At 37.6% G+C, this 10,748-nt stretch overlaps 1 long non-coding RNA gene across 1 annotated transcript; it reads left to right on the top strand.

Moving 5' to 3' along the window:
- The first annotated feature begins 5,716 nt into the window (after window positions 1–5,716).
- Window positions 5,717–10,748, top strand: LOC138052808 (uncharacterized). Its single transcript, XR_011133153.1, has 2 exons — window positions 5,717–5,827; window positions 10,172–10,748. It is a non-coding gene; the product is annotated as an uncharacterized lncRNA (long non-coding RNA).

Here is a 10,748-nt window from a genome sequence, read left to right on the forward strand (position 1 = left end):
TCACGTGATACGCAATGAACTTCTGCGGTGTGCGAAGGCCAGCCACCTGTTCCATGTCTGAGTTATCAACTAGCGGTAAATGAAAATCACCTTAATAAGCTAGAAGCACAAAACTGTAAAAATCAGTACGATCCTCAAGTTTCTTCTCACCGTTTCTCCACGAACGCAAAGGGACTGAATTTTCTAATTGCAAAGATTGGGGTAAATATAATCTCGTCAGCTATCAAGTTTCTTTAGTCACGTAAGTTCAAGTCTTGTACATGTGACATTCTATATCGATATACTGCGTTGCCGCCTCGGCTATCACCACGTCCTATCTTGGTATTGACTCCGCCACCACTATCGTACCTCACATTTCAGCTCCAAACCTCAAAACTCACTTTATTCAGGATAAAGCTAAACTAATGTTCAATGTTATATATTAGCCCCGGGGTAAGTTCAATCGTAACCGTTCTGAGCAATACTTCGAATTTTCTTTCTTGATAAATTTACAGAAGATCAGCGGGAAATCCTATCGTGTCTTTAGTAGTGTTCATGGGAAGCGAACTACTTCATCAAGGAATAACACACAAACACCATAGTAACTCCTACCATCTTAGGTGAACCGTGAAAACAATAGTTTGCTAATATTCTTTGAACCGCAGCAAACAAAAATTTTAAAACTACGTACTGGAAAATGACTTGGACAGTTTAATGATAATCAATTTTGCAGTATTACAATGGGCGACCCTTTCATCGAAAGTGTGTGATTTATGTCAAAGATCGCAAAATGATTGGAATGGATTATTCACTTTATGTGAAGATGTAGATTGCTTTTTGCCCCTGTGTCTGGACTTTTGATGTTGTACCCAACGTACTGGATGAAATGCCAAGGCGCTACTCAGATTCTTTTGCGACTCCATTGCGTATCTTATTCTAGAGAGGCTTTTTTTTTTAAAAAAAAAAAGAGAGAAGTTGCCATACTTCTAACAAAAATGATAACTGTTACAGGGACATGTTAACATTGAGAACACTTAAAATGTCAGTCGCTGTGTCCTTTTGGCGGGAAAAGAGGCCTCCATTTTGCATTGGCTTGAGAGTAAATTCGAAAATACCTTGCTTCTTTATATGTTAGTGTAAATGCCACCTAGGTGATGTGTAATAATCCAAATCCAACGGCTGTATCTTCGGACGCGCCTCATCGAAATCAGAAGCCGAACCTTTGAAACGCTTCGTTGTTAGTTCAGTTCTAGTTATCGAAATAAACCCGTAATAAGCGTCGCATTCCGGCCAAGATCCAGATCTTACTCTGGGGCGCCTGCTTTGTGTTGCGCGAAATCGAGTAAATCCATAATACTGTACCGTTTAGTGAATATCTTTATGTATACTAACTAAGACCTCTCTATAGCGGGGAACATTCGTGAGCCCTCCTAGAAAAGAACCTCGATGCAAAGTATCCCGGGCGGCATAGGGAACTAAATTTCTCAGTTTCTTAACACTTTGTTAACTAGAACGCCGCTGACTTAGCAAACGCAGGTTTCTTAATAATGTCTTTGTTCTTATCTCTTTTCTTCGATGTTTTTTTTGTTTTTTCACAGAAGTCAAATCGCGATAAACAGTGGTAAACTGCATTTATACAACATGAAGATACAAGATTGTTTTTGTCTAGAAAGAGATGAAGTTGATGGAAATGCCAAGTTAACGGAACAAATGCAGACAGTTTGTAGGCAGGTTGGAAGAGAGCTGCGTTCCCGTGGAGACACTTTAGAAAATTTATATGAACCTCCCCTTAGATACAATGACATGATCGACATTGCAAGAAACCTACTAGATTTTGTTAGGTTTATTTTCTTTCGTTGTGTCACAGAACTTTTTGGTTTCGACAACTGAATCATGCCCTCGCAGCAGGAAAAATCCAGCGAACGTTTTGGCTAGCTGGAAACGTAACCAGTTGAATAGTTTAAGTCAGCCTGAACAATAAGTTTCAATTTAAGGGCGGGCTTTTGCAAGATGGTCAAGTTAAGTTGAGTTCTTGGTGGCAGAGATTACCTAGAGCATGTCAACAGCTAGAAGACACTTGTCGCTGTCACATGTATCTACAAGAGCCCTGCCGGGTTGTCTGTATTCGGAACCGAACTATAGTATAGGTATCATCTTTATTGCCGCTGTTTTTATAATGGATCATAAAATGACGAATCAGTAATATATAAAAGAAAATATGATGATTATGTTGGACTGGCTTAGCTTCACAATTATGTAACTGATTTTAAAAAGGGCTTTAACTTTATAGGGCATAGAAATTCATTATACAAAAAAAATAAGTAAAAAAATATATATATATTTATTGCTCGAATTTTAAAATTAAAATCAAATTGAAAATTGTCACGTTATAAGTTACAGGACATATTTGTAGAAATGTGAATACGTTAGTGATAAATTAAATGCAGGCAGACACTATGATTGCCATCATGAAAAAAAAAATGATGATAGCTCTTGAACTTAATCACCCTGCGAGCAGAGCCTTTCTAAAACTCACCAGAGAGCTAGCAACAGAGGCTCTGCAAAAATCTTGTCAAGTCTTTTTTTTTAATTCGCCGCGCCCCAAGCTGGGCTAGCCACTCCGGTCAAACCGGTTTAGGCAGCGCGCGCATCATATTTTTGACAAGGCGAAGGTCAAAATCGTGCCTTCTGTACGAAAATCAATATGGCGTCTAGGAGTGCGATCGAGACTTGGCCTGGGTTTGAAACTGTCTCCAAGCAACGGCTTACGCATGCTAAATAAAGACTTCGCACGATTTCTGCTGAGTCTCTTCTTTCTCGTCCAGTTAAGAAAGTCTCTGCTGGTGCAGGACGAGACTAACTATACCTCAATGCAAATAGGTTGGTTAAACTTGATGGTATGTTACCCTGAAATGTAAAGACCCACCCCAATTCGCTCATTCTTCTGAAATATTGGCGTGAGCTGTAGGGCTTATTACGGCAACGGAACAGCTCTATGCGCCTCGTTGGCTATCTAATAACATGTCATATCCGACGCGTGCTCGTGGACCAATTGTCTAAATTTAAGTGTATTGGGCCATTTCCGAGTTCATGTCTTCCTTTTCTCCAAAGCGAGTCTAATTGCGAAGTTTTTGTTATGGTAATAAGTTCTGCTTTACATATGAATGAAAGTAATTTTTATAAGAAAAACTTTGCACTTAGACTCGCTTTGAAGAGGAGGCAGACATGAACTTGAAAATGGCCTATTATTTTTTTCTTTATCAGTTTTTCATCTTTTTTGTGTTTCACGTTGTTTCTGTTTCATAAGTTAATTTAATCATTTACTAAAAATGGCCCTTGGGTTTCGTGTCGCACAACATTATTCAACTAATTTCACCCAAATAGTATTTAAAACATTATGCCTTCATACATAAATTAATGTGACAGATAATGGAATTTTTGACATTTGAGTGACATGAGTATCTTGAAGGCGCTGGCATGGCAAGAGCTTGCGAAGGTATCACGGGATTAACCATATTCTAGACCAGTCAGTCTTTTCATGACCAATTTGTTCTGCCCTTTGGTGTTTCCTAGCATGGCTACCTGTGCACACTTATTGAAATCTTCAGTCGCATTTATTCATTCATTCATTCATTCATTTATTATTTTTTTTTTGTGGTAAAATATCTTTGTAATTTATAAGTTTGAGCTTTATTTGCTCTTTCCTCGGAGGTATTTGATCCATTGAACGAGAAATACGTCTTCAAACATTTATGGCCATGTAGATTAAATTACAGGTGATTTTTAAAAGTTTTTCGTATATAGGAAGGTACAGCGGGTTATTTTCGTTCGCCTATCACGACACGCTTTGAATCAAGACTGATTCATCCTAAATTAACTTTCTTTCCACATTAAATGTGTCATTTGATTATTGTCAGAACTTGATAAGTTTGTCTGTCCCTGATTGATATACCGGAAAGGGGTGGAACATAACCACGAAATGACAGGGGTTTTCATAACGACTTCCTTCAATTAAAGAAAATAACTCATAATACTTCGGGAAATGATTGAGACGGGAGTTAAAGGTATATCGAATGAAGTGTGTTTTTAAAAGGTTTTTGGTGTGTTCTACTCAACCATATAATTGATTGATTTCTTACTTTGTGATTATTCCTATATTAGTCCCTATCTATCCTTATCACTATACCCTTTTCAGTAGTTTTTTAGTGATAAACGATTCAATTTAAGTCATTTTCTTGTTCGTAACGGATAATTATCTAGTCCGTGGTGAAGGTTTATAAAAGGAACTGTTACATTAACATATTAACAATGAAGAAGACATTTCATGGAACCACGACCAATTCAAATAAATGAATAATTTTGAGGATCAAAGATGTGTCAACACGAATCTATTTTTTTGCCTAAAAACGACCCAAAAACTCTGATTTTGGTGCTCTCGGTTATATTTCCAGATTGTAAATTTGAAAGAAGCACTGAGTGTCTTTCGAGGATCACAATTTTTCGTACATATTTTCGAAAAAATTGGCGAGCGGTTCGAAACTCATATCCAGCATTTTAATCACAGCACGATGCTTAGAACAACATTTTCATTGTGCGGAGTTTGCGAGAAAGAACGTTTGTGTTCTAAGGACACCGATTGCAAATATAGTGACTTCACTTTTTCCTCAAGCAATCAAGAACTGCCCCGAGGCATGGCGTATCTACAAGCCACACTTCCTACTCTCGCTTATCTCGTAAGGGAAATGATGTATATTGACATTAAAGCTCAAGAAAATCCCAGAACACATATCACAATCAAAAACTCAAATTAACAATCTCAAAATGATCGTTACATAAGCGCGATGTTTTGAGATGTATTCTTACTTGCGGAGGCAGAGATATTGATTGCTGCAAAAGGACCGTAGGTTTGTTGATATTTCTAATTTCCTTACTAAGTTACATGGTAAATCCAAGTTGGAATCAGTGGGAAAAATATTTTCGTTCTAGGAACCTTAAAATGTTAATAAAAAGAACCTGTGCGAACCTGCTCATCTAACTCGCATCGTTTCTATTGGGGTCCCCGTATCGTGACTTTCTCAGTTTCGCGAAATTGTTGCCATTTTGGCTGTTGCATCAATATAACTTTGCGGTCGATAAATCATATCTCGACTTGTCTTTACAATTTACAGGTCGACATGAAATACGCTTAAACGTAAAACGAGAGACGCTACATAAACTCACACAGGTGTTATTTATTTTATTACTCTGAGAAATGGGATGGTGGATCGGACACCCAATAACCTGTTTAAATGAAACAATGTTAAAATCGATACTGTAGAGATATTTGCATGCTCGCGTGTTGCTGGTGAGAGTCCTATTCAGTCTTGATATCTCATGTAATAATTATTTTGGCCTCTTCGTGAAAATGTCAGGTGAAAATGTTTTGCACAAGTAGAGCAAGCAATTAATGCGGCGAACATTGATTGTCACGAAATTTGTGACCGCAAAGTAACATTTTTTTGCTACACGGACAAGAATCATTTTAATTGTCCGACTGGCTCAAAAGCATATCCGGAACCTTTTTCAAACACGAGCAAGATGACAACGCAAAGTAATCCAAAACATCGTGCAGTTTTCAAGAAAAAATCTCTATAGATCGCTTTTTGCATTAGTGTTACTGACAGGGTCATTTACATTGATTAATGACTGATCGACTTGTTGTTTTTTCTAAGTGTGTTTTCTAACCAACGAAACAGAATAAAATTAGCTCGTCCTTCTCTCAATCATTAAGAAAGACTACGATCACGCGACCACGACAGAGCAGAAACCTTTTCACTTGTTATGATTTCAATAACATTTGGATGCTCAGGTAAGTCTTGGAAGAACTTTTAGAGTAATTAATGAGGAATGGTGCGGCCTGCAATAATTATTGTTGAGGAACCGTTGATTTCATCTGTTTCTAGCCACTTACATTATTTGGTTAGGTATTGAGTGAGGGAGGTCTCTCAGTTTTAGTAAGAAAATTCAGAAAGAAGTCAAATGGCAGGACGACACAGCTGAAATGCAATTGGAAAAATTATATGCTCAGTGGTGCAAGAAGATTCCAGTAAAAAGCGAACGTTTGCTTGGAAATAACAATTATCGAGTCATACAATGGCCTGTAAGCGTATGAAGAAATTCTTTTCATGAAGATTCAAGTTGAGGAGAAATTAGTCTAGAGTGGAGTTCTTTCACTACTGAAGCAGCTCTAAATTACAAAATATCATGCAGCTAAATGCATGGCGCGCAAGCTCAAATAGATTAATTAAACACCTTTCCAAAAAAAATTATAAATTTCACCGGAGCCCTTGCACCAAGAGTATAGCTAAACACGTCGGATGTGGGGCTGTACAGTTATTTAGGCACACGTTTTTCGTAGACGGGAAGGCTCCGGGTTCAAATCCCGTTGCTTTGACATCTACACATATATTTGTCTCCATTGGTCCCTAATTTCCCTTCAAGGGACTTTGTCGTCCTGAGATAGCATATCGGTTCCTTCACGCCTTTCTAATTTCGATACCGACACTTAAAAACCACCATGTATCCCATGCAGTGGCCTATAAACGTCTAATAACTGATAATTTCCAGTTTTTAACGATTTCGTTAAGCTTTTCGATCGATGAAAACTAATAATCAGATTCAGATTTACAATTCTCTTTGGCGCGTGCATTGCTTCTACAGAGGTACAGCGCAGTGGGCTTAAAATATCTATTTGTAGATGGAGCCTGATTCGTTGGGGAGGAAATGACTGCTATTATTCTAATTGAAGCGTTATCTAAAAGTTATGTACCTAAAAAGACTACATTAGTCGACAAAACTGGTGAAATGGTTAGAAAACTTGAATTAAATTAACAGCAGTTTCGTATGTTGTAGTTAATAAATCAGAAAGGTTTGGAGGTAAACGCTGTCAAAGTTAAACATCAATTTACAACCAAACTGATAACGAAAGTGGTAAAGTGCCATCGTTAAATTGGATCACGCGAAGTTTATCGGGAAAACTCTTTTAGTTTACATTGAAATGCATGCTAATGAGTTGAGATACGGGTAAATAGACCCATGAGTGAATCTCCACTCTCCCTTGAACTTCGATGGGTTAAGCGTGTACTAGTTAAAGGAGGCTGAAAAGGTAGGATAAGCGGTTATTTTTTTTAATTTCCATGCAGCAGCTAAGTAGATCCCCTCTGAGCGCTAAATGATTCAGAACTTTTCAGGGCAGATATTGACAGGGGTTGTTGAATTCAAAACCCACTCACCTGCGTAGTGTTGTCTTACTTTTATTATTTTACTCTGTCATCAAAAGGAATGTATTTTAGACCAGCCGTTCGGGTCCAGCATTTAATCTTATGTAAATAGGGAAGATCATTGCACCAAAATATTCAATCCCATTGTTCTTGTGGAAGGATTATGCGTTTCCGCGGTTGGAATTGAGGTCTTGCAGTATCCTGATTTTTGGCATAGTTTTTCTTTACTCTTTACTCTGGTTTTTCTCTAGATTTTATAGTCACAGAGGCTCTTCACAGGGTGTGCACGCTTGTGTACAATTAAAAAAGTCTATCTTGCAAGACAGCGATTCCATCCGCTCTCGTTTCGATCTTTCTAAGTTGGCAGAAAAGAATTTCTGTCTCACATTGAAAAGGAGACTTCAACTTAAACTTTTAAATTTCTGGTTAATTTATGAATCTGATATAGACAATGTAAAGAAAGTCTCACTGAACATCAAGATAGATTGCGGAGGGAGTCGTCGGCAGCCCTAAAATTAAAAATAATAATAAAGCTAAGAAATTTTAAACCGTAACAAAATAAAACCAAAGTTCTCTGCATTACCCACAAATGTTCTTATACATAAGTAGTTTGGAAATAACCCCAAAATACATTAATAATACTCCTCATTAGAATTCTTTTAGTATCAAGAATAGCAATGAGACCCGGCTTGTTGTTTTTTTTTTGTATGCTAATATATTCCTCTCACATTTGGCACCATTGTCTCAGTGGACTCCAAAGGGACACTCTTTTTGTGGAATGTTTTTGAATTAAGCCGTTCAATAAACTCGCATGTCGTGTTTGATCGTACCTAAAACTGCTCGCCTTCGCCTCCGGGTTTTGAAACCGATAACAAAAACTCCGGCTGCTCAGTTATTTATCCTGCTCGTTAATTTAACAGAACATAAACACACAGTTTAATTTGTAATTATTTATAATCAGTTATAGAATTAAATTATCCGAGATACATGACTTAATATCGTGTAGAAGTCTCCTTTGATCTTTAAATGGATGTTTTATCTTTGATGACTTTTGATGTCGATTCAAGATGACTGAAGGCTCTATTTCAATAACTTAAATTCAGCCTTTGAATGTTAACGTAATATTTCGTCGATGATTTTTGATGTCATTGAACAAAAAAAGGCCTACACTAACTCTCGAATTTTGAACCTAAATTTTGTCCTATAAAGCCATGTTCTTCGGGCGCCATCGTAGCTTGATCAAAAATAAAACAGAAACAGCGATGATAAACAAGGTAAACCAACGCAAACTAGACGTATATTTATATAGTAAGAGGTCTGGAACCAAGATTAAGAAAAGAAGGTCTTATTAATAACAGTAATTTGTTTAGAAAGTGGAATTAATGAAGATTTCTATGAAGTGATAGTTGATTCGGCCTTTGGCCTCGTCAACTATCACCTCATAGAAATCACGAAATAAAGCAGCTGCTTCTCGCTGCTTACGTAGACATTAGAAGATGGCTTAAGTTCCTGGATTAATAAGATTTCTTTAATTTTACAATGAAAGTCAGTTTTGCCCGACTCTAAAATGTCAAACTTGCCGCCAAAGACTTAGATCATTTACCGTGAAGTTGGTTGCTGGGATTGCGATAACCTTTGTTTAAGAAAAAAACAAAATGACGCCTTCAGGACAAAAGGAAAAAGGCGCTTGTTAAATTTCACATAATTGCTGATCGTATTAAACCATTGGACACAACATCAAGGGGGATCATGATCAGTTTGACATTTTAATGTCACTACCCTCCATTGGTCATCTTCTTAAACGTATCAAAAAGAAAAGTTATATTTTATGTCTTGAGATTTTGAAAATGTATTTGCTAAACACCTGACTGACAAAATTTTGAGCTTTGACGTTTATCCAAAGGCCGTTTACTTTGAGTGTAAGTTTTCGATTTCACGCCATTACTCACGTTCAAAACTGACCGTGTGGACCTCAGAGGGTTGGATCCAGGAAAAATTGGCTATTATAGTTGTAAAAAGCGAGTTTTAAGTCTGTAAGCCAAAACCACCGTGCTACACATTAATCTGCGACGTACGCACGCATTGCATTCTTAAACTAGTCAGTCTGATATCATTCCCTCCTCAAACCAGCTCTCTCAAGATCTTAAAATAAATAGGAAAATTCCAGTTACAATAAATACTAAGGTGGCTTTTTGGAATCAAGGCTTACGATTTTCATCGCTAAATTAGCTAAAGCCCCACCCCCGGGAATGACAAGGCGGGCAAATGCCCTGCATTAATTTGCCCGGGGGGGGCGGGGGGGGGGGGGGAAGGCAGGGCCCAGTTGGAATTGAGTGATGCATTATGCCATCGCCAGCGCTTTTAGATGTGCCTTATTTCAAATTGACGTAAACTAAGGTGAAGAACGCACTCTTAAAAAGTTAAACCTAACCCTATCCGAGATTGCGTCTGATAAACAAACCAAAAATTTCTTTGCTTTCTAGGATCAAATTTCAATTGTGAGGATCTTCCACCATCTAATGTAAATTGCGTTCGTTCGGTAGCCAATGAGCCAATGAAAGTAACTTTGTCGGGGGTGGAAGCGGAATAATGACTGAATAATGAATAATGGCTTAAAAAAAGAAAACGAATGATGAATATTTAGCGTTCGAACATTCGGAATAAATAATTTTTGTGGTTTCCGTTAAAGAACAACGAATACGGAAAAATGAATATCGACAAAATCATTAATAACTCGAAAGAATAGAAGGAATAATGAATAACTGAGATCTAATTATTCCGCTTCCAGCCCCGAAACTTTGAGACTAAAATAGCCATTTTCCAGCTAGGATTTTCTGCTTCAGAGTATATCACAGGTGGCATAGTCAGGATTTCAATCAAACTCTTTTCGAGACAGCTTTGTTTGATTTCTTAGACATTTGATTTCCTTTCAGACGGTTTACATTGGCCACAGGAAAGAATTCGAGTGAAAATCAGTTTGGAAGTCGCGGACTACAGATGTATCGTCCATCTACATTAACATATGGTAATACTGAATTGTCCCGTGAAATGCAAGAAAAGTGTCGCGAGGTCGCCTCGGAACTGCGCATCATAGGGGACTCATTGGAAATACATCACCACAAAAGGATTGGATTAATAAATGACAATAAAAGAATATTCATTGGAGCAACACTGCTTGGAATTGCCACAAACATTTTGATTGGTTATTTGAGCAGAGTTCTTTCCTCGTGAGATTCTGTGGAGTGGACAGGATCATTATGTGGATGGCCGTCATGATCAAAAAACCTGTTTGCAGTTGTTCTGATAGTCATTAGGACTATTCTTAGACTAGCTTTTCCAACATGAAATTCTCGAGGTCTAAATATTCCGTAATGCCAGTTACTTCTGCGGACGTCATTATACCCCAGGAGGGGGAGAGGCAGGGAAGTGTTTTTCTCGAACACGTTCTCATGGAGAGATATTGTGAATATTTGATGGCAAAAAAATTAATAATTATAATCGCATTTGTGA

This window comes from Montipora capricornis, chromosome 6 (genome assembly GCF_036669925.1).
Source record: "Montipora capricornis isolate CH-2021 chromosome 6, ASM3666992v2, whole genome shotgun sequence".
Taxonomy (NCBI): Eukaryota; Metazoa; Cnidaria; class Anthozoa; order Scleractinia; family Acroporidae; genus Montipora; species Montipora capricornis.